Source organism: Euprymna scolopes, chromosome 10 (genome assembly GCF_053919585.1).
Source record: "Euprymna scolopes isolate OS-2025 chromosome 10, ASM5391958v1, whole genome shotgun sequence".
NCBI lineage: Eukaryota > Metazoa > Mollusca > Cephalopoda > Sepiida > Sepiolidae > Euprymna > Euprymna scolopes.
The window spans coordinates 57054406-57080063 of NC_136491.1; positions in this window are offsets into that span (position 1 = coordinate 57054406).

A 25658-nucleotide genomic window follows, 5' to 3' on the forward strand; every position below is an offset into this window, starting at 1 on the left:
TAAATATGAGAAAAAATAGGTGAAAATAAAAAATGAAAATAAAAACAGGAAAATAAATACTTGCAAATAATTACCTGAAGCTAAATACATGGAAATAAATATGTGAAAACAAATATGTGCGAAAAATATGTGAAAAATAAATACGTGAAAAGAAATATGTAAAAATAAATACATGAAAAAATACGTGAAAATAAATATGGAAACAAATTCATTAGAATAAATTTATGAAAATAAATATATGTAAATGAATACATCTAAATAAATATATGAAAATTAATATGTGAAAACAAATATGTGAAAATAAATATGTGAAAGTTAATATGTGAACATATATACGTGAAAATACATATGTGAAAACAAATACCTGATAATAAATATGTTATTAGAAATACATGAAAATAAATATGTGAAAATAAATACAGGAAAACAAAGATGTGAAAATATATACATGAAAATAAATATGTGAAAATAAATACGTGAAAATTATTACGTTAATACATGAAAATAAATATCTCACAATAAATACATGAAAATAAATATGGAAAAAATACATGAAAATATATACGTGAAAATAAATACGTGAAAATAATTTTGTGAAAATACCTATGTGAATATAAATACATGAAAATAAATACATGAAAATATATATGTAAGAATAAATATATGAAAATAAATACATGAAAATAAACACATAAAAATAAATGACAAAATTATAAAACAAAATGTGACAAAAAGTATATGAAAATTAATACCTGAAAATAAATACATGACCATGAATATATAAAAATAAATACATGAAAATAATTACATGAAAAAAATACATAAATACATGAAAATAAACACATGAAAATTAATACATTAAAATAAATACATTAAAATAAATATATTAAAATAATTACATTAAAATAAATACGTGAAAATAAATACATGAAAATAAATTCATGAAAAAAATACATGAAAATAAATACATGAAAAGAAATACATGAAAAGAAATACATGAAAATTTATACATGAAAAAAAATACCACAAAATAAATACATGAAATAAAATATATGAAAACAAATGCATGAAAAATACATGTGAACATACATACATGAAAAGAAATACATGAAAATAAATACATGAAACTAAATACGTTCAAATAAAGACATGAAAATAAATACATTAAAATAAATATGTGAGACTAAACACATGAAAATAAATATGTGAAAATGAATATGTGAAACTAAATACGTGAAATTAAATATGTGAGTATAAATATATGAAGATAAATACATGAAAATGAATATGTGAAAATTAATACATGACATAGATCTGTGAAAATAAATATGTAAAAATAAATACATTAAAATGATGCATCAAAATAAATACGTTAAAATAAATATGTGAGAACAAATATGTGAAAATAAATATATGAAAACAAATACATGACAATAAATACATTAAATAAATACATGGAAACTAATATTTGAAAATAAATATGTGAAAATAAATACATGAAAATATATATGTGAAAATAAATGCATGAAAATAAATATGTGAAAATAAATGCATGAAAAAAAACATGGAAATAAATATGTGAATATAAATATGAGCAAATAAATACATTAAAATAAATAAGTGAGAATAAATATGTGAAAATAAACATATTAAAATAATTACATGAAAAAATATGTGAGAATAAATACATGCAAGAAATATATGTAAATAAATATGTGAAAATAGATACGTAGAAAATAAATACATGAAATCAAATACATGAAAATAAATACATTAAAATAGATAAATTACATGAAAATAAATACATTAATATAAATACATGAAAATAAATATTTGAAAAAAAATACATGACAATAAATATATTAAAATAAGTACATGAAAATAAATACATGAAAATAAATACATGAAAATAAATATGTGAAAATAAATACATGAAAATAAATACCGGAAATTAAATACACTAAAGAAAATACATGAACATATATACATGAAAACAAATACATATAAATATATACATTGAAATTATTACATGAAAATAAATACGTGAGAATACATGTGTAAAAATATATGTAAAAATAAATACATTAAATTAAATATGCAAAAACAAATACATCAAAATAAATACATTAAAATACATATGGGATAATTAATATATGAAAATAAATACATGAACATAAATATGTGAAAATAAATACATTAAAATAGATATATTAAAAGAAATACATGAGAATAAATACATGAAAATAAATATGTGCAAATAAATATTTTAAATAAATACATGAAAATAAATTCATGAAAATAAATACTTGAAAATAAATACATAACAATAAAAATATGAAAATAAATATGTTAAAATAAATACATGAAAATAAATACATGAAAATAAATATGTACTAATTAATAAATAAAAATAAATACATAAAAATAAATATTTAAAAATAAATGTATCAAAATAAATATGTGACAATAAATACATGGAAATAAATATGGGAAAATAAATACGTGAAAATAAATACGTGGCCATAAATATGTGAAGATAAATACATGAAAATAAATACACGAAAATAAATAAATGAAAATAAATACGTGAAAATTACTATGTTAAAATAAATATGTTAAAGTAAATGCTGGATAATAAATATGTCAAAATAAATATATGAAAATAAATGCATGAAAATACTTACGTGAAAATATATACCTTAAATAATTATGTGAAAATAAATACGTGAAAATAAATACATGAAACCAAATACATGAAAATAAATACGTGAAAATAAATACATGAAAATATGTGAAAATAAATATGGTAAAATAAATACACGAAAATAAAGACATAAAAATAGATATGTGAAAATAAATACATGAAAACAAATATATGAAAATAAATACGTGTAAATATATATGTTAAAATAGATATGTGAAAAGAAACACGTGAAAATAAATACATGAAAATAATACATAAATATAAATATGTTAAAATAAATACGTGAATATAAATGCATGAAAAAATACATTAAAATAAATGCATGCAAAAACTACGTGAAAATAAATATGTGAACATAAGTATGTTAAAATTAATATGTGAAAATAAATACAGGAAAATATTTACAGGAAAATAAATGCGTGAAAATAAATATGTGAAAATAAATATATGAAAATAAATATGTGAAAATAAATACATGGAAATGAATATGTGAAAAAAATACGTGAATATAAATACATGAAAAAAAAACGTAAAAATTAATATGTGAAAATAAATACATGAAAATGAATATGTGAAAATAAATACGTAAATATAAATACATGAAAATAAATTCATGAAAATAAATACATGAAAAATAATTTCGTGAAAATAAATACGTGAAAATAAATATGTGAAAATAAATATGTGAAAATTAATACGTGAAAATAAACACGTGAAAATAAATATGTGAAAATAAATACATGATAATAAATACGTGAAAACAAATACGTGAAAATGAATGTGTGAAAATAAATATGTGGAAATAAATACGTGAAAAGTAATACGTGAAAATAAATATTTGAAAAAACATACGTGAAAATATATATGGGAAGTAAATACGTGAAAATGAATATGGGAAAATTAATACATGAAAATAAATACATGAAAATAAATTCGTCAAAATAAATATGGTAAAATATATATGTGAAATAAATATGTGAAAATAAATATGTGAAAATAAATACGTGGAAATAAATATTATAAAATAAATATGATAAAAGTAATACGTGAAATAAATATGTTAAAATATATGCATTAAAATAAATATGTGAAAATAAATACATTAAAATAAATATGTGAAAATAAATATGTTAAAATAAATATGTGAAAATTAATACGTGAAAATAAACACGTGAAAATAAATACATGAAAATTAAATATGTTAAAATAAATACGTGAAAATAAGTACGTTAAAATAAATACCTGAAAATAAATACGTGAAATTACATGTGTGAAAATAAATACGTTTAAATAAATATCTGAAAATAGATACGTGGAATTTAATGCATAGAAATAAATACGTGAAACTAAATACGTGAAAATAAATACCTGAATATAAAACCGTCAAAATGCATGTTGGTAAAATAAATACGTTGAAATAAATGTGTGAAAATGAATACGTGAAAATTAATACGTGAAAATAAATACGTGGAAATAAAGACATGAAAATAAATAGGTGAAAATGTTAATTATTGTCTAGTGCACATATTGTGCCATAGCACATCTTGTTTAATCGTGATTAGACTCGACCAGTGTTCAGTATACAGAAGAGTTATTTAGAACGTGTGTGAACTTAAAATGGTTATTTGTTATATCGATTTTAAATACTGAGGTTCTTCAACCCTCAAATATGAAATACGAATAGTTAGGTTATGTTACATGTTGGAACTGAATAAGTGTACAATCAATTGTTCTACACTTGAATATATCATCATGATTAGACTTATATCATGATAAAAGATTATGGAAGCCGCTTACTCAGCAACAATCAAAATATAATATGTATTGTTTCTTTAGTCATGTGTCAGGCAATAAATCGAGATATTTTCTTAAATGAGGTAGTAATTTTCTTAATCTGCTTAATTTTTATCGGTTTTTGATGTGAAGGCCCCAACTTTTCTGAAAGCAACAATGGCATGTAGAAACACAAATACATGGTTAATTCCGTCAATTGTTCTTCAAAAATTATAGCATTGTTATAAAATAAATAAGTATTTTCAAGAAAAATATGTTTTTATTAATTTTCTTTGGTAGATTAATATCATTAGAATACAATGTAGAACAGGATTCCAATTAAAGACATGTTTAATCGGTAAGAGGTGAATAGTTATATCGTTTTTATTGGCACAAGGAATCCTTCGATCTACGTCAGGTGTAAACGCCATGTTTTTTCAACTAAAGGAAATTAGGCTTTGCTCTGTATTGCAGGAAGGAGGATCTTGAGTTTGACACACCCTTATACCCAAAGTCCGATTTGGTGCAATACAGAACAAAGCCCATTTTTCTTAGTTAGAAAAAGGCATCGGCCGAGACGTTGTGCCAATAACATCCAGGATGATAATAATTATCCTAACAATAAAAACATGATAATAATTGTCCTAACAATGAAAAAATGATAATAATTGTCCTAACAATGAAAAAAAATGCAATCATTCATACCTCATCTCAAAAATTCAGAACTGCATTAAGAGATGGATATGTTTGAGAATTTCAATGAAAAAATGATTATAATTGTCCTAACAATGAAAACATGATAATAATTAGCCTAACAATGAAAAAATGATAATAATTGTCCTAACAACGAAAAAATGATTTTAATTGTCCTAACAATGAAAAAAAAATGATAATAATTGTCCTAACAATGAAAAAAAATGCAATCATTCATACCTCATCTCAAAAATTCAGAACTGCATTAAGAGATGGATATGTTTGAGAATTTCGAACATTATAAAAATATTGTATTGTATTTTCATACTAAGCAACATTCAAAGAAAACACATCATTCTCTGCAAATGTATTTTTTTCTTTTTTCTTGTCTTTTCCTTTATTAATCTTCTTGTTTTAGCTGCTGCATTGCTTTTGTATTTTCAATAAGGCGCGGTTGTGGTTGGTTGTGTACAATGGAATTGGTGAAACCAGGTTTATCTGAAAATAGATCCAAGGTTTGCATGTTGGAAGAGATACTCATGCGAACAGTATAAACACATTTTTAAACAGTTGATGACAATTTGTGTTCAATTATTTTGCATACTAAAAATTGTGTACACTAGACATCGGCTTCTGTATTAAACCACTAAACAGTTATATGAAATGAACACAAATCTATGCCGAATAGATTTTATTTGTGTTTCGTTTATATTTTGTTTCCATAATTTGTTTTATTCGCATTTATTTCCATTCCAATTTATTTTATTGTATTGCCTTGAATGTTTATATTATTTTTCTCTGTCCCATTGTTTAATCTTTATGACGCCATTTTTGAATGACATTTTAATTCCCATTTCTTTCTCATTCACACCTTCATACAGAAGAATCCAAATAATTTTCTCTTTATTTTCTTTGTTTTCTTGTGGTTTTAAAATATTTTCCTCAGATAATGCAATAAAACAGTCAAACAAATATTTACAGTGTTATAACTGCATCTCATAAACTTCTACATTTTAAGTAACAAGTTCATTCTTCAAAGATTTATTAATAAATTTGCCTGAATAGATAATACTATCAGATTGTCATTTTGTTTGAAAATTCCCTGTGTCTGTTGATGAATAAAAAGCAGTTTGTTCCGAAAAAGAAATATTGTTTAATTTCACTTTAATTTAAAATAAATCTTTTATTGAAAATCCTCTCTCGAAATCAATTATAGTAATGTTGGTACAGTAAGAGAGTTGATCCCTATTATAATTAACATCGAACTATTAGATTATTATTACAGTTTTGTATATTTAAGTAAAACTGATTTCTATTATCAAACTACCGTTCAATATATACGAAACAATAAGCATAGATCGTTTCTACAGAACGTTGTTCCCAATTTTAATAGCTTAATATTCAACAGCGAAAACGCACGCAAGTATATTCACTAGATATCAAACGCTAGAAGTTCCTCTCTGGCTACCTATCTCTGTCGGTCTGTCTGTCTGTCTGTCTCTCTCTCTTTGTCTTTCTCCATCTCTCTATTTCTCTTTCTCTCTCTCCCTCTCTAATATATATATATATATGTGTGTGTGTGTGTGTGTGTGTATCTGTGTATAAATCGATTTTAATGTTCCACTAATATGTCTTGTGAAGATCCCATGCGATCTTATTTTATTTCAATGCGCCACGATTCACGAGCGATCTGTTTCTTATCACAAAATGGTATTATACTGGACTGCATACATAGATAAGAATAAATGCTCCCTAAACAATCCTAATACATTAAACAGCAGAACGAGACACGTCCAAGTTACTAGTTAGATAGATGCTATCTCTTTGTTGTCAAACAACCTTAAAGCCATTTACATGAACGTAAGAAACTGTGGGATGACGGCTTCGGGTCAAGCGGTTTGATGAAAGCACGTATATCATGACTGTGACATTTAAGTAAAACGGTTAGGACACTATGCCTTTACACGTGGTAAGTGCAAGTGAAAGACACATATTGTTTCTCTGTTGTACTATACAGGCAAATCCATCAAGCTGAGACAGGAGATGTGTTTTCGACAATTAGATCTTCTATCCGCTACCCAATCAGAACGAGAGCAAGGGGAGACTTAATGTCCATACAAACAATTGCAGCTGCCTACTGTATTCATTATCACTATTGATAGTATAAAATTTTACTTAATATAGTTCCCAACACACATACACACACACATATATATATATATATATGTATATATATATATATATGTATTCTTCTCATGAGAAGTATTAGGCTGCGAAATGCCTTGGCATAAAGAGTCCCCTCTATCCCCCAACTGAACAAGTACCAATGGGCCCATAACCTCCACTCAGATAAGAGTAAAAAAGGAAAAAATGAGAAAAAACAAAGAAAGATAAGTAGAAACACAAGAAGAGAGAGACAGACAGACAGAGATAGAGAGAGAAACATAAAACAGGAGTGACCAGCGTCCACCCCAACGAACCAGTAATAAAAGTTGAACATACGCTCGGAAACATTTCAAAGGAAAATGCTCTTTTACATTTCAAACTCATCTTGAGTATATTCTAAATATCTTACATTTTAAATACTTTCTGAAGTGGACGCTTCACAGACCGTCTGAAACGCGTTAAAAACGATTTCAATGGTTTAAAAATATTATTACAATGATCTAAACATAATTTTCAATGAAAAACCAAAACACAGAATAATAAAATAATGTTTACAAATACACATTTTTGGTGACCCCCTCATTTAAATATACATCTTTCTCTTGTTTCTCGTTGGAATTTCTTAAACCATTTCATATATATATATATATATATATATATATATATATATATATATATATATATATATATATATATATAAATGATATTATTATTATTATTATCATTATTATCATTATTATTATTATTATTATAAGAAAGAACATATCGATTACGGAACTTAACAGGCTTCTACATGAAGCGTCATGTTGTTGCGAATCGTCTTAGCTTTATACAGAAGAAACAGAAAGAAATGAAGGACCGAAGGCTATGCTGGCAGAGGCGGCTTGAAGAAAGCATTAAACAGTGGAGGAAAGAATCGAAGAAATTATAGAAAGAAGAGTTAAACTAGGACAGAAAGCCAAGGACGAGCTTGAAAGAAAGTATAGATTGCTGGAAAAGGGAACGATGACCGTTCTAATAATATTGAAAGAAAAGGTACTTGCTTGTGGTATTAAAATTAGGAACTTTGTTGGAAAAAGTGTTGCGTTCTGGCAGAACAACCTTTTCCGGAACAATCAGTCTCAGCTGTATAAAGAATTAAATAGTAGTAAACAGGCGGGAAATAACAGCACTCCAAATGCAGATGATGCCAGGAAGTTCTGAAGTGGGGTTTGGTCCATTGAAGCGCAATATAATAAGGCTAACTGGTTGAGAGAGGTCAGAGAAAAGCTATAAGGTATGCAGCAGATGAGAACGAAGAACGTGAATGTTGGCATACGAAGGATGACAAACTGGAAGGCACCTTGTCCAGATGGAGTGAGGGGGTTCTGATTCAAACAGATCCAATGCCTTCATTCACCTATAGCTGCTGCCCCGCAGAAGGTCGTAGAGTCGGAGATGTCCCTGATTGGCTTGTTAAGGGAAAGGGGACACTGATTTGGAAAGATCCTGCAAAGGGAACAGGTACCAGCAATTATAGACCAATTACATGTCTACCATTAATGTGGAAACTTTTAACTGAAATCTTTGGAAAAAAATTATGGATATCTTGTGAGTTATGGTGTTTTCTCTGATGAACAGAAAAGGTGTCTGAAAGACTCGAGGGGTACCAAGAAGCAATTACTGGTTGATAAAACATTAATGCAGGATGCAAAGAGGAATAAGAGGAATCTGAGTGCAGCATGGATCGATTACAGAAAGGCTTACGACATGATTCCTCATTCATGGATCCGTGAAATACTATTGATGATGAAGTTTGCTAGGAATGGGGTAGGGCTTTTGAAGACAAGTATGGCTAAATGGAAAACGGTGCTGACAACAAAAAGAGAGGTGCTGAGGCAGGTTGGTATTAAACGTGGATAATGATGCCACTGAACATCCCCTTAAAGAGGGAGAAACTGGGGTATAACTTGGGATCTGGCCAACTCAACCATCTACTGTTTATGGATGATTTGAACATATTCGGTAGAAATGAAAAGGAAATAGAGAGACTGGTAGAGCTCGTAGGGACATATTCGGGATGGAGTTTGGGATTAGTAAATGTGCGGTGCTGGTGATGAAAAGGGGAGTAAACGTTCATTCGGATGGAATAGTGATGCCAAATGAAGAAATTATGAAAGAAATAGAAGATACAGGGTATAAGTATTTTGGAGTGTTGGAGGGCGTGGGCATCATGAACAGAGAAATGAAGGAGAAAGTCAGGAAGGAGTACCTTAGAAGAGTAAAACTAATTGCGAAGTCGAAATTGTATGGAAGAAACCTAATGAAAGCAGTAAATGCATGTGCAGTCAGTGTTTTGAAATACATTGCGGGAATTTTAGAATGGTCTGACAAGGAGTTGCATGCTATGGATATCAAAACAAGAACGGTTTTAGCAATGTTTAGTATATTCCACATTTGAAGTAGCGTAGCGAGGCTGTATCTAAAAGGGAAAGATGGTGGGAGAGGATTGAAAAGTGTACCAGATTGTGTCGTTAGAAATTGGGGTCAAAGTAGTCTACTAAACATTTTGCAGTTTCAGTTTTCTTTGTTGATTTTTTTTTGTTTTACGTCTGTTGCATTCTCTGTATAACTGATTAGTGTGCAATTCATGTAGATAAAATTTTGCATTCTTAACATTTCAGTTATTTGCAGCATCACTATTTGTTGCATATTATTATTTACTCACTAGGGGTAATCTCACAGGCTAACATCTAAGATTTCTCTTTGAGAACAATTTGTAATATTCTCTGATGTCTGAGTGACAACACGTCCTATTTCTAGTACTCTCCACCTTCTTCAGTGACTTTTTATTTTTCGTTGCCAGCAACCATTTTGTTTTTACTGGAATCTGAATGGCAATAAGCCTCCCAAGGTCCTAGTCCCTTTTCAACTAACCCATCGGAGGTGTGGCTAGTGCTTTCGTTTTTCTATCTTTCCATCCTCTTTGATTTTTCTCACATTTAGTGTGGAAAAGGTTTATGGTGAAATACACACACACAAATAAGGGGAATATCACAGAGGGGGATTAACTTACTATTCTACAGTTTCAGTTTTCATCATTCTATGTGGGTTTTCTTTGTGTTTTACACGTGTAGCAGTTTCTATATGCCCGGCTTGTGCCTGTAGCTCATGGGTGTTAGTTTCCACATTCAAGGATTTTCCTAAATATTTCAGTCGTTTTCATTATTGTTATCCATTGTATCTTCTCAATCATCTCTTTGATTCCAATCTCTCCAATTTTGTTTTCAGAATGTTTTAGTAATGTTCCTAGTGCTCCTACTATAATTGGTAAAATCTTAACCCTCTTCATCCTCCATATCACTTTTAGCTCTCTTGTCAGTTCAGTGTATTTGCTTTTTTTTCTCTGTCGCCTTGTTCTTAACTGTATGGTCTGCTAGACGGGAATATCTACAATCTGGCAAGACTTTTCAATCTTGTTAACTATTATGACATCTGGCTTTCTTGTTAGGATTGGTTTATTCGCGTATATATCCATCTCCTATATCATTCTGTGACTTTCCTTTTCAGCTACTGCCGTCGATTTGGCTTGTATTCTTTGTCTAGGTGTTCAAAATTACGTTGTCTGAATTATTCCCAGTGTGCTGCCTTCCCTACTTGATCGTATTTATTTTTATATTATTTTGGAGTAAGTTTGGTGTATTCGCTTATTATGGGGTTTATTGGTTAGTCTCTTAGTCCACAGTATCTGTATTTTCTGTTTTCTTGTGCCTTGTAGATTCTTGTTTTAGTGTGGTTGTTTTTATTCGCATTACCTTGAGCGACTGCTCTTAAGGATTCACTTTCCTGATTCAGCTTTCTTTTCTGTAGCCAATTCCAAGTGTTTTGTTAGTCTCAACTTATAAATCGTCCGTGTAGCTCTTTCACTTCGCATTTTTATTTTCTTGTTTTGTCCCTTGCCTTTTTCTGTTTGTTTTTCTTGTTCAGTGTTACTTCCTGCAGTAATTATTCTTTCGGTGTTCTGCATTATGTATTTTCTAATTCTCTTTTGTATCACTTACACAGTATTCGATACAAATCAGTCCGCGTCCTCCGTCTTTCTTTTTAACATAGAGTCGGTCTCTATCATCTTGTAAGTCTGGTGTCTTGTGTATTGTGTATTGTAATAAGTTTCCTGGTCTTCTGGTCGAGATATCTCAGTACTTCTTTGCGATATCTATAAACGGTACATCGTATCTTACTAGTAAACTGCCCACGTGTTAATACATTTAATTACGTTTATACAATGTAGTTTGGTTTTAAGTTTTCTTATTTTTTTGAGATATTCCCTCCCCAAATTAATCTTTCAATTCTGCTGTTTTGATGAGTTGCTGGGGTGGTTCCTTTGGCTGTGGCTATTATTATTATTATTATTATTATTATTATTATTATTATTATTATTATTATTATTATTATTATTATTATTATTATTATTTTAATATTTCATTATTATAGTTGCTTCTTATTCATATTCATAACAAATGATAAACTTATAAAATAAAAAAGAATTTACAAATATAAATTAAGAAACAATTTATAATATTATAAATTATGAAATAAAAAGAATTTATAGCTAAATTCAGACGCATAAATCCTTATATCAGCTTACAGTACATTAAATAGAGCATGTTTTTGAATAATCTTTCACTTCATATATGTCCTTACAGCATGCAAGTATTGTATATAATTTAATCTACATTATACACAGCACATCCATAATATATTTGATGTGCTGTAATATATTCCTGAATGCAATGAATCATAAGTTTAAAGGCTTGGCTCTCCACACTTATCACTCCTACATTTGAAATAGAATATTCTCTCGACCGTCATACTCCAGCTTCAAACATCGTTTTAGGTGCAACCACAAACATTAATCAGAGGCTATATCTGCTTCTGGACCGTCGACACATTTCAACTAGTATTTACATTATAAAGTTAATAGAAGCAACTTAAAATACTCGGTTTTCTTTTCAATTTGATTATAAAGTATTCCGATCGAATAAACAAAACATAAATACTAATATTTATCCTACTGTATATCCCCTTTCGCTCCAAATTTTATTTATGTAAGCTCATACATAATGAATCTATTGTCCTTTTTTCCGAGGTTTTATACTCTCGCCTATTTCCCAGAATTTCACATTTCCCAAAATCAATTCCACTTTTCTAAATTCATAAATATATGTTCATCATGAAAGATTATAGAACAAGTTAAATAAGGGTCAATCATATTTCTTTTTATTTAAACTATATTTTAATAATGACTATCGTCACGTACAAGTTCACGGTGATTACATTACGTGTTTTTTATTATTCCTTTATGTTCTACCATTGTTTTATAAAATTTAAAAAATTAAAGGTAATTATAATGATTTTTTGGAAAGATTCAATCAGTTGTTATAAAAATATAATTAATATTCTCATACTAATATTTTTTTTGTTTTACTTGTAAAATTGCTGAATTCAATACGCTTCTAAAACATTTTCACACGCGATAGTTTGAAAACCAGACATGGCTTTCTATTCCAGAGTTTAATTTTAATTGTTTTGAAGTTCCAAAGAATCACGAAGTACTTCATTCTTTTTCCCATAATTCTGAAATGCTTTTAATAGCAGACTGATTATGGAAGTAACGGAACTTCATTGTTGTATTTAATTTCATAAAAAAATTATATGAGAATAATTTTTTTCAAAAATCTGTTCGATTTTTTACGCTGTTGGACATTTTATTTCATAAATGCTTTATTAATAATGAATGTGAGATACACGCACATGCATACACACAAATGCATACACACACATGCATACATACACATAGACACACCCACACGGTAAGTGGTAGCATAATTGCATTAATATAAAGACTACTGAATGAAGTAATCAGCTTTAAATTAATGGTGATATACAATGCTTGCAATGAATTCTGGTAATGAAAAACGATATGAAATGCCTTAAGCAATTTTTTGAACGTTGGACGATGTTGAAGATCTAATCGTGGAAAGTAAATACATTGCTTTGACATTTACGTCGAATCATGATTCACTATTGCAGATTCCTAGGATGTCTAAAGATAGATCTGTGAAATATCCAATTACATTCTCAGCATTCGACTATGCTTATATGTTTATCAGTCGGTCTTTCTCTGATTACCCGAAAGCTAAAAATGATTCTATCGATTTATTCCGAGCCAATTAATTAACGTTAATCAAAACTATATTAATTAATACATCAGAAAAGGTAAAAGTCAAATCAGAAACACACATATATGTGTGTGCGTGCTTGTCTGTGTGTGTATCGATAATTATTCGTTCAGTATATAACTGGATCTTTAAATATTTATAAATAGAATGTTTGCTGATTGCCTTCAGATTATTACCTCCGTATATGGCGATATTTATATTTCTACTTCCAAACATCTAGTCTTTTTTTATTTTTTATATTTTTGTCACAAAATAAGTCTAGTGCTCTTAAGATACTGTGTTTACAATTACACCTCTTATCCCTTTGTTCGCCCACACCTCACATAATCATCAGTCTGTTTATGTGCAGCTAGCAGGGTGCCAAACCGATTTATCAGTTCAGCCCAGAAAACTTCACTCTGTATATATTAAAAAGAAATAAAGATACATGTTATTGCGGACAATTTTAAAGTATAAAGAACGTTGTCCATATTGCTGCTCGGAATGTTCTCGGTACAAACTATAACAGAAAAGGATTAAAACCCACCTAATTGCAATAAATTAGAAAAAATCTAATATCAAAGAACTCCAAGTGAAGTAAGTTAAAAACAAACATCAAACGCTCTAATCATAAGATTTCTGTACGTATGAAATATAGCGTGCTTATTATGAACGACATAATGGACAAAACCTGGAGTTGAATACCAAAATTGGTGAATAAAACCAATTATTATTTCTAACGGAAAAGTATGCTCTTGTATAGACTTTGATATCAAACCAAGCGAATACAAGTCGTCACTAGTGATCTTTTCTATATTAACGATACGCGTATAACGTGCGTGACGTCTGGAAAGGATATGCTCATCATAAATGACATAGTGAGCGTTTGGCATTCAAACCATATATATAGTATTAGACCTAACTGAATGGTTAATTGTAGGTATTGACCATTTCATACCCTCTAAAAAGTTTCAGCAAAAACCTAACAGCCAGCCATGGTTCTCTCCAGAATGTGCTGCTGCCATTGCGCACAGAAATCACTTTTTCCACTGCTTCAAACGTAATAGATGTATGGAAACTAAAGCCGTTTTCAGGACTGCCAGCAACCATTGTAAGAAAGTAAGAAGGAACGCAAGAGAGTTGTATGCTCAATCTGTTAAGTCCAAAGTAGCTGAGCAGCGGCTTGGTTCCCACCAGTTTTGGCAAATAGCAAACAGAATCCTGAACAGAAGCGTGTGCTCCATCCCAACTATTATCAATGGACCTGAGGTAATCTCGTCAGCATCAGACAAAGCCAAACTCTTTGTCAAGAACTTTGCAGCTAATTCTACCCTTTGCGACCAAGACCGCCAACCCCCAATATTTCCTCCTGTATCAGAAAACACGCTATGTGATATACGTATATCTGTACGTGATGTTGCGAAGCTAATCAAAAACCTTGATTCGAGTAAAGCAACTGGCCCTGACGATATTCCAATTATAGTACTCAAAAAACTTCAACCTGAACTAGCGCCCATACTTACAAAACTGTTTAAACGTTGTCTTAAGGAGAATAGTTTCCCATCTCCCTGAAAAATCTCATCAGTATGCCCTGTATTTAAGAATTCAGGTGATCGCTCATCCCCCTCTCAGTACAGGCCAATAAGTCTCCTGTGCGTCATGAGTAAGTTGCTAGAATCTGTGTTAAATACAGAAGTAATCAAACATCTCAACAAAAATAATCTTCTTAGTGACACTCAATATGGTTTCCGTTCTGCTAGATCTACAGCAGATGTGCTTACAGTTATATCGCATAGGATTAGCAAATCTCTCGACGGTGGCAATCTTTCTAGGGCAATTGCTCTTAACATATCTAAAGCCTTTGATAGGGTATGGCATAAAGGTTTACTTCATAAGATCGCTAGCTATGGTATAGCTGGAAAAGTCTTCTCAATTATTAAATCATTTCTTTCTGATAGGTTCATAAGAGTAGTAGTTGAGGGGCAAAAATCAGAAGCTCACAGTATTAATGCCGGTGTCCCTCAGGGATCCATCCTGGGACCAACTCTTTTCCTGATCTACATTAATGATCTTCCAAATCATATCCTTACATCATTTGTAGACATTTATGCTGACGACACTACCATTTATGGTACCACATCTAAGACAGTAAACGACCAAGTTCTCTCCAATTCTCTCTCCTCTGATCTTGAGCACGTAGTACAATGGGGAAAGGAGTGGCTGGTTACTTTTAATGCATATAAAACCAAGCTTCTCTCTTTACATCATCAACATTCTAATCCACATTTGTCATCAATTGAAATGAATGGCTCTCGTCTTCAGGAGGCCTCAAGTTTTGACAAGCTTCTGGGCTTGACCATTACTCCTGATCTTAAATGGAACACGTATATCAAATCTGTTGCCAAGGCCGCTGGAAAAATGGTGGGATCTTTCTATCGATCCAGTAGATATCTCACTGCTGATGCTATTCTCTATCTATATAAGAGCCAGGTACGTCCAAGGATGGAATACTGTTGTCACATCTGGGCAGGAGCTGCTAGAAAGGACTTGTCCTGCCTTGATAGAGTTCAAAATAGACTTCGTAGCCTCGTAGGAGATGTCCTTTTCTCCTCCTTGCAACCTCTATCTCACAGAAGAGATGTTGCGAGTTTGTCTCTGATGTATCGTTATTTTCATGGAAAGTGTTCAACTGAGCTTCAATCTATGGTTCCCCCTCGCCAAACTTTCACAAGAAACACTCGTCTAGCTGTAAACACTATCAATAATTTCCCCCACTCTTTATCTGTGCCTAAACCTAAACGTAGATTCCATGAACAAAGCTTCTTTCTTAGAACTGCACGCCTGTGGAATTGTCTTCCGTTTTCCTGCTTTCCGGCTGACTACAATATGGTTGTGTTCAAGTCTAAAGTAAATAAGTTCTTGATGGGCCGTTCCATATAGGTTATTAAATTTGCCAAATTTTCATTACTAATGATTACTATATTGACCAATTTCTACTGTATACTCTTTAACCCTTATCCTTAAGTGGCATCTAGGCCTTGATAATGTGGTGATGCCTTTGTAAAAAAAAAAAAAAACCATTACCAACGTTATTCGTTAAAATGTCAATAAAGTATACGAATTACCTACAGATTTTTCGTATAGGCACTTTTATTGGGAGTACACACATGAGACTCTAATTTCTGAGTAATTTCCTTTGGCTGCAATGCACTTCCCCTACCATTCAAAAACTTCTGGAAGGTACAGTGGAAGACCCCTTGCGTGCGGCTGTTAATAGCCAATGTCACAGCCTCTTTTATCTCCCGAATCGTCTCATAACAACAGCATGTACGGTTTTTTTCTGGGCTTAAGGAATAACCTAAAGTCAAAGGGAGGAAAATCTGGACTGTAGGGAGGGTGAGGAACTGTTTTATGCCCTTCTTGGTCAGACAGTGTATGACAAGAATTGAGTCGTGAACTGCACCCTTAAAACAAACTTCGCGCAAATCCTCCGCATCTTAATTCCTTGCAAATGATTGTTTGTACGGATCCCATGTGCGCTTCTTGTCTCTATAGATACACGGTGATCTGTATCCATGGAATTCTTTATTTGACAAATCAAATCTGGTGTTCTTTTTTCCTTACTCATCCTATTATTCTCATCATCCCTAAAAGACTCCCTAACTTCCTTGAATCTCTTACGCCACTCAAAAAGTGATGCTTGATTCATACAAGATAATCCAAACGCAGTTTGAAGCATTCCATACGTTTTTTTTTTTGGGGGGGGGCATTTTTTTCAGATTAAAAACAAAAATTTATTGCATATCATTCTTCTTAAATGTTCTCTTGTCCTAATTGTATTTTTAAATTCACCAGCTGTGACAATAAGGCTTTAGTAGGGTGTATTCCAAATCCTGATGTACCTGTTCATTTGAAGTGAAATAATAAAAATTGGTCAGTCATATCACAAGGTCACAATATCGTTGATTATATAAAGATAACCCATATATATATATATATATATATATATATATATATATATAAATATATATATATATATATAGAGAGAGAGAGAGAAAGAAAGAGAAAAAAAGATCACATACTGAATCTTTAAGAGTCTATGACAATTTTAGATGCATGTACAAAAGATGCTTCCAAAATTATTGAAGGCACTTTATATATATAGTCTCTGTATAGGACGTTTTTCATTGTGTGTCATCCAAGAAATTACCGTGTCATTCTGTTTGTTATAATATCATGTCGTTTAGTAGCTTGTGTTTGTGCAGTTCTTTTTTTTTTCGTATAATATTGTCAAATCGACTAAATTCTGCCGTAAATTTTCAGTATTTTTTTTCAAAAGTTATTATTTTCTTTGTTTAACATTCACATAATCAACAAAATTTAACAATAAATAGTTGGATCTGGATTTACATATAATCTATTAAATAATATACAACTCATAATCTGATCATCTGTCTAATTACTTGGCATTCCGGCTTACGTCACGTAGTAATCTCTCTTCAGGCCTCGATCAAAATATGGGAATCTTTCTCGATATATTGTCAAAATTCATGTGAACTGGAAACAGTGTTTCCAATAAATAACAGTCTTAATGACAATACGCCTCCCCAGTGAACTCATTTAATCAGCAGTTTAACGTACTTTTTCTATTCGCACCACAACCATGTATTTGTAATGTTTGCTGACAACAATTGATGGTTTTATTTAGGTTTCTCTTGAGAATATACCTCATCCATTATTCCTATACTTTTCAAGTTTTTTTCAACTTGTCAAATATTGTGGATTCGGTTGAATTAATCTTAATATTTTTGTAGTGCTTATTTGTTCTAATTTCAATTCTATTTGAACTTACTTGCAATAATTGAATGCCGCGTATTTATATAGTTTTATTTACACACTCTAAACTTTTATTTATATCTCAGCTGATGTCATTTGTAGCCTTTGATTACAATTTACACCCGAAAATAAAAAGGAGGCGAACAATCTTTATAACACATGACATCTGTTATGATATAACATATTTCAATGGCCTCAAACAACGTATTAAATGGTTTCTTTTTCTTGGTTTTAGTAATAGTAGGAGTACTTCTCAAGCGATCGACACTAAACTGTTTCGAATAGACTTATTCACTCTACCTTCTATAAATGTGTCTCTCCCAACTTTTAAAAAAACCTTTTTTTTTGCATATTGAATTGACCAAATATGTGAACTAGTTAAGCTCTTCAACCCGAACTGCATATGACTCAATACACTATCCAATGTAAATTAATTTAACTACTCTTAGCTATAATTAATCCCAAGTTCACTAACCTTTGCTAAAATGTCTCATATTCAATTTCAATTAAATGTTTGTGTGATTATTAGCAACACCCAAATAAGCTTTTGCCATCCAAAATTGCTGTACCAAAGCCAGGGCCGCGACACAATGTTTTAATCGCTATTTATAAGTTTTTCGATGTAGACATAAGCCAAATGTTTGTTGCGCGAGAATTAACTAAGCCATAACTGATTTTTTTTCAATAATTTGAATGCTTCTAAATTCATCTCAAATGAATTGCCATTATTTGTTATATTTCAATTATTAACAAAAAAAAAATTACAATGACTGACTTGGTTATGAAGAAATTGAAATGCATTGTTATCGATTAAATATAGCAAATTAATTATTTGATAACTAAAAATTATTTTAAAGTATTTTTAATTATCCTATTGCAATGTTGATTTGAATAAAAAGAATCAATTCAATAAACAAGTAATAATAATTCAAAAATTAAATAAAAAAGTAATCATTTAAAGTGTAAATATAAGTATTCGATGACGTCAGAAATACACACGTAAAGTTGTCGCATCGCTTCCGTTTATGATAATTACACGAATCGATTTCATTACTGGTTTGTTTTTTTAATTATTTTTTTCCTTATTGTATTCCCTATAGTATAGTTATTTTCTATCGGGTTATAGAATGTTCTGTGAGAATCTTCACCTTAGGCTGTTTTTATCTCCATCTTCGTCACGATTTCTCCAGAATAATCAGTTATGCTTCAATGTCTCTCAGACGCACAAACACGAAGAACGATGCGATGCCTGGCATTTCATAAGTATTTTTATGTTTATTCTTTCAAATAAATCATCCAATAGCCTATTCTCCTTAATTTCCTTTTCACTTTAACCAAATACGTATTTTTAGAGAGTTTTTTAGAAAAAAAGGAAATAAGAAGAAGCCAAAGTGTTTACTATAGTGTGTATTTTATAATCTATATAAATAAAAGTGTAACTGATGTTACTGATATGTAATGCAAACAACTAATTTACTGATTGACTTGAAATTTTACAATAGAATTTTAATCGGATGTAAGCGTGTTTTTATATATCACGTTTTTATTATAACGTTTTTATATATCACGTTTTAATTATAAGGTTTTTATATATCACGTTTTAATTATAAGGTTTTTATATATTACGTTTTAATTATAACGTTTTTATATATTACGTTTTAATTATAACGTTTTTATATATCACGTTTTAATTATAACGTTTTTATATATCACGTTTTAATTATAAGGTTTTTATATATCACGTTTTAATTATAACGTTTTTATATATCACGTTTTAATTATAAGGTTTTTATATATTACGTTTTAATTATAACGTTTTTATATATCACGTTTTAATTATAACGTTTTTATATATCACATTTTAATTATAACGTTTTTATATATCACATTTTAATTATAACGTTTTACAACAGTTTTTTAAATTAAATTTAAAGTTTATTTTGTAACAAATTGACTATTTTATTATGAGGGAATTATTCGCTGGTCACGTGATGACCTTAATTCGTCAAACTTTTCCCCTCCCATTTACTTCGTTGATGTATTCGACATTTTCGACAGGTTTGCCGTTTAATTGTACAAACACTTTCGAACCTTTCTCGAACCCTATATCGAATATAAGGAAGTCAATTTGGTATATCACTGAATGTGAAAAGAAATTAAAAGTATTAAATGAGCAGAACCTTTTCACAAATAAGCATATAAATAATACAAGAGTTTTAATAAAAATAATTTCATTAATCTTAAAGGCATAACTTTTTCTTCAATAAACAATAAACAGAGCTTTATTAATGAATGATTTTTAAAGTCTTAACCTGTACTGTTTATTTGTTTATTTGTGAAAAAGTTCTGCACATTTAAAACTGTTAATTTCAGTTTACATTTAGTGACATAACGGCTATTGCCGAATTTAGTTGCTTATAGTTGATATCGGATGTGAGAGGTGTTTAAACGGTAAACCTGCCACATTTTCTTATCTTTGCCTTTTTTAAAAATGTCTTTATGGGTCTGCATCAACGATAAAACACCGAAGTTTCACGTAAAAAACAAATATGGCTTGACTTGTTGTTTTAACATTTCTGCTTGGTTCGAATACTCACTTTTTACGACATTAATTCCGAACACTTTAACTAACGCTACCTTATAGTTTAAAACATTGTTAACAAAAAAAGGTATTCTTGCAGTATTTGAGCCTCGGGATTTTCCGTCAATCATGGCTTGAGCTCGACTGGCCATCAGCGGATTAAGCGGCGGATTGTTCCCATAATGTAAACGCTAAATCGTACTAAACCAAAAGGCCAAAAACGTCCTTCATTCAGTGACCACGGTTGTATCCGACTGTTGGAAGGCTTATAACAAAGTTGGACCAAAAGGATCCCAACACCTGACTGTGAATGATAGTCTTGTTTTGTAGACCCCGTGACGAAGGCAACGACGAATCACGTCGAAAGAATGTGAAAAACAGCAAAACAGCGAAACAAGAAAGAATAATGAATCAACCGGGATCATTTAGGTGCATATCTAATTGAATTCATGTGGAGACAAAACTGTCAGGTGAAAGTACAAAATCATTACACAACATTCTCTCTCCCGATGTTAAAAGTGGCTTTCTAAATAATTGCATTATTAGTTGAGCATGCTAGCATAAGTGTATAAGTGCATACTTACGTGTAATTTTCTTTTGGTGGTGTACTTTCACCTAGCAATTTACGGTTTTAAAACAAATTCATCTTTTCTTAAAAAACATTGTTGAATATAAGAAAAATTGGAAAAAAGTAAAATTTAATAAACAAAATTCAACTTTTCTTATAAAATATATTCAGTCAATTTACGGTATATTTTCTTATTTTTTATTTATTTAATTTTTTCTGGTTTGTTTGTTTTGAAATTCGTCTGCGTTTGTGACTTTGCTCGACTTCATCTGGTGATTGCCGGTCCAGTCCGAGTCATGAGTAATGCAAAATCCCGAGGATCTGGTACAAATACTGCAAGAGTAGAAAAAATAACGTTGTTAATTACCCATTTGGTACAACTGGCAAAGCCCGGCGGACAATACAACCCTCCCGGGAAAATGCCAAGTGTCAAAAGAGACGTGAACGAGTAGACGAAAACAAATTGGAAGAATAAAAGACAAGAAAGAGAAGACGTGAGTATTATTGTACTTCAAAAGATCCATTGCAAAAAGGCAAGTGTTTATTCTTGTGACAAAAATAATGAACAATTCTAGGCTTGAATGAAGTCGTAGGAAACGGTCCTCGCAATCTGCCAAGAAACCTGACTGCTGGCTACCGAGAGGAGATGCATAAAATTCCAACGGATGTGTATTCTTTAAAAAAAAATTGTAATAAATGAGAAAACGTAACCGAGTGGAAAAAGTTCTTCAGGGATATTTGCCAGGACCATGTGTTTCAGAATTCCCGGCAGATTTATCCGAAAATCGATAGATCCGAAGGGTACAAACAACTTAGAATAAACCACAGCCTTAATTTCGTGGACCTGCGACTATATCACAAATCATGTGAAGAGAATTGAAAGAAAACAAAGAAATAGAAGAGAGTGTATAAACAATAATCTGCTGGAGAGTTGTTTGATTGAATTTATATGAAAGCAAAAATTCGAAAAAAAAACTCTAAATGTCTCTATCATAAATCATATTGCGGAAAGCTACCCGGTTGAGGAACTTTCTCTTTTTACATTCTCTAACAAACTTTATCAACCGACTTTGCCGTCGTCGACTGCTTTCAACTAGCAGAAACTACTATTTCTATAGAAATAGCCTATGCTCAGAGAATCAAAATATTGCCAAATCAAAAAGTATTATACAACCGAAAAAATATTTAAAAATATAAACGCAAAACTTATATGCAAGAATATTTTGTATCAAATGCATTTAAATTGTTGGCATCGTCTGCTACTTAAAAAAAGGTTTTATTTGAAAAAAATTGGTTTATAAAATGCCAAAAACAAATTTTTACGAATACCAAAAATACACCATTTTCTGTTTTTTCTTTTTTTCAAGTTTTAAGAAAAATGTATAAATCCCACAAACAATGTTTAATGTTCCTTTAAACTAAAAAAAGGTAATCGTTCATTAATTTAAAGAAAAAAAAAGTTTCATACAAAAAATACTGACGGAAAAAAATAAATGAAATAATACACTTCATGAAATTCCTGCGGTAGGTATTTTATTATTTTTCCCCCTGTATTATAATTAAAATGTAGTTTTTTTCTGCTTTTTGATAAAAAAGAAGAGGTTCATTTATATATTTCTTTTAATGGGTCTTTTTGAAATAATATATTAATAATATTAACACAAAGAAGTGTAAAACCTGGGAGAGTTTTTATTAAATTCTTCTGTGTCTTCCGTTCTGCATTTGCATCAATTGTATTCCCACCATTGAGGGGAGCAATTGTTAGATTGCCATACATTGTATATCCAAAAGTATAGTGCAATTATGCATATCAGAAATATGCACTTTCTCGTTTTGGTTTTATTTTTTCGCTTAATCACACTAAGACAACAACGCGCGACAATGCTACAGCAAGTATTCAGTAGTTATTTTGATTACGAAGTTTGAGAATTACAATGCCTCGGTTATTTTCTGCTGTGAGGGCTATGGACAAAAGAGAAATAAGTTGAGTGTTCTATCTTCTTGCAGTATTTATTGGGGATATAACTACAATCTAATTTTTTGGCAGTTCTTGGTTTTCATAGGATTTTGTTTACTTGTTCTCTTTTTAAGCTGAGAACGAACAAGTATGCATATCTGCATACATGTAAATCAAATTACGTCAGATTTTTTACATAAACTTACTCAATCTAAAATGCGGAATAAGTAATTTTTATGTCACAATTATTTTTCTTCAGGATAGCCATAAAAGGATAAATAAAACATACCCAACTACTTTAGCAACACCATATTAGAAGCAGATATGAACTCACGTTGTCTTAGTACAAATAACAAGACAGAAGGTGACTTACAGTTCTAATTGAATATTATAAAAGCATCATTAGAATTATCACAATGGAAATTTAATTTTTTTAATAATTTGTACTAGTCATGTTAATAATATCAATCTTACAATTTGATTGTTATGACAGATGTATGTCGTAAAAAGTTGGTGTAGGTTTTGCTAAATTGATTTGAATTCATTCCTACTCACTTTTTTGATACGAATATTTACCAGTAAACATTAAATGTAAAAAACAGTTGATGTTCCATAAAGTTTCCCTTAGTTTAACACTTATTTTCATCAGAAATGCAACGCACTTACCATTCTCGCAGCAGAGGTTTATCACTGTTGACGATAGCGTTCTCTAGAACGTGAGTGAATATAATTTCCCTAAAATTTAAGTAAAGTTATATCACTTATAATTGTTCAAGAAAACTATATTTTATTTATAAAATGTGAAGAAATTTATTATTTCTTGGCCAAAATTTGTATATATATATATATATATATATATATATATATATATATATATACTTTTTATTTGTTTTACTTAAGACTTAAAATATCACTACAGATTATGAGCATTTTTCAGTCAGCCAGTTGCAAGTAGCTTAAGACTTCGTCAAGCGACATTGTTTACACTAAAGCGTAGTCCATAAGCATTACGGATTAAGCTTTTGTATAAGCAATATCGATTGAAGAGGTCTGTAGTTATTTGTAACTGACTGACACAAAATGATTATGAGTGTGTATCAACATATTAATGCCTATGTAAAACAAATAAAAAGCATATATCGCCCTATTTTGGTATTGAGCACTCTTGTATTAATCTCGTAAAAACTTTTTTGGTTGCTTTACCTTCCTCCATGTCAACCTGCTCCCAGCCACGTCCTCCCATGTCTCAAGGTCCATGTGAACCCGCTTTAGATTTGCTTTGATGTTGTCCTTATACCTCATCTTTTGGCCACCCTGGGCACGCTTTCCCTCAACAAGCTGAGAGTAGAAAATCTGCTTTGGGAGGCGGAGATCCGGCATTCGGATAATTATCTGAGCTGGCGTTGAGCAACAGTAGCGGTGATAGTGGGAATGTCAACCTCACTCAGGACGCTGGTGTTGGTGCGTCGGTCCTTCCAACTAATTCTGAGGATTTTTCGGAGGCATCTTTGGTAGTACGTCTCCAGGGTTTTTACGTGCCTCCTGTATGTGGTCCAGGTCTCCGATCCATAGAAAAGAGTGGGCAGCAAGACAGCTTTATATACCATGATTTTGGTCTTTGCCAGAAGGTCACGGTTCTCAAATACTCTCTTCCTTAGCCTTGAGAAAGCCCCACTGTCACAGCTGAGACGGTGTTGTATTTCATCATCTATGTTGGCTTTTGATAACCTACACACACACACACACACACACACACACACACACATATATATATATATATATATATATATATATATATATATATACTCCTACTAATTCGTTTTTCTTTTGTGTGTATTGATATTCATATTAAAAACCCTCTTTTCTATTTATTTAAAAAGAAAATACAATTTTTTTTTTTTTTTTTTTTTTTTTTTTTATATATGAGTCATGGAACTGAATTCATCTGCAAAAGATCTAGCTAATTTGCATATTCTTTTAAATATTCATTTTAATTAATTCCCTATTAGTTTTTTTCGGTTTTCTTATGAGATAATCATCTTTAGTTAACTATTATGTATAATTATATTCATGCAGATATTCTACATGATTTTTGCTTGCATAATATTTGCGTAAAATGTTTACAGGACACGCAATATTGTTTCATATGTATACGTATATATATATATATATATATTTAA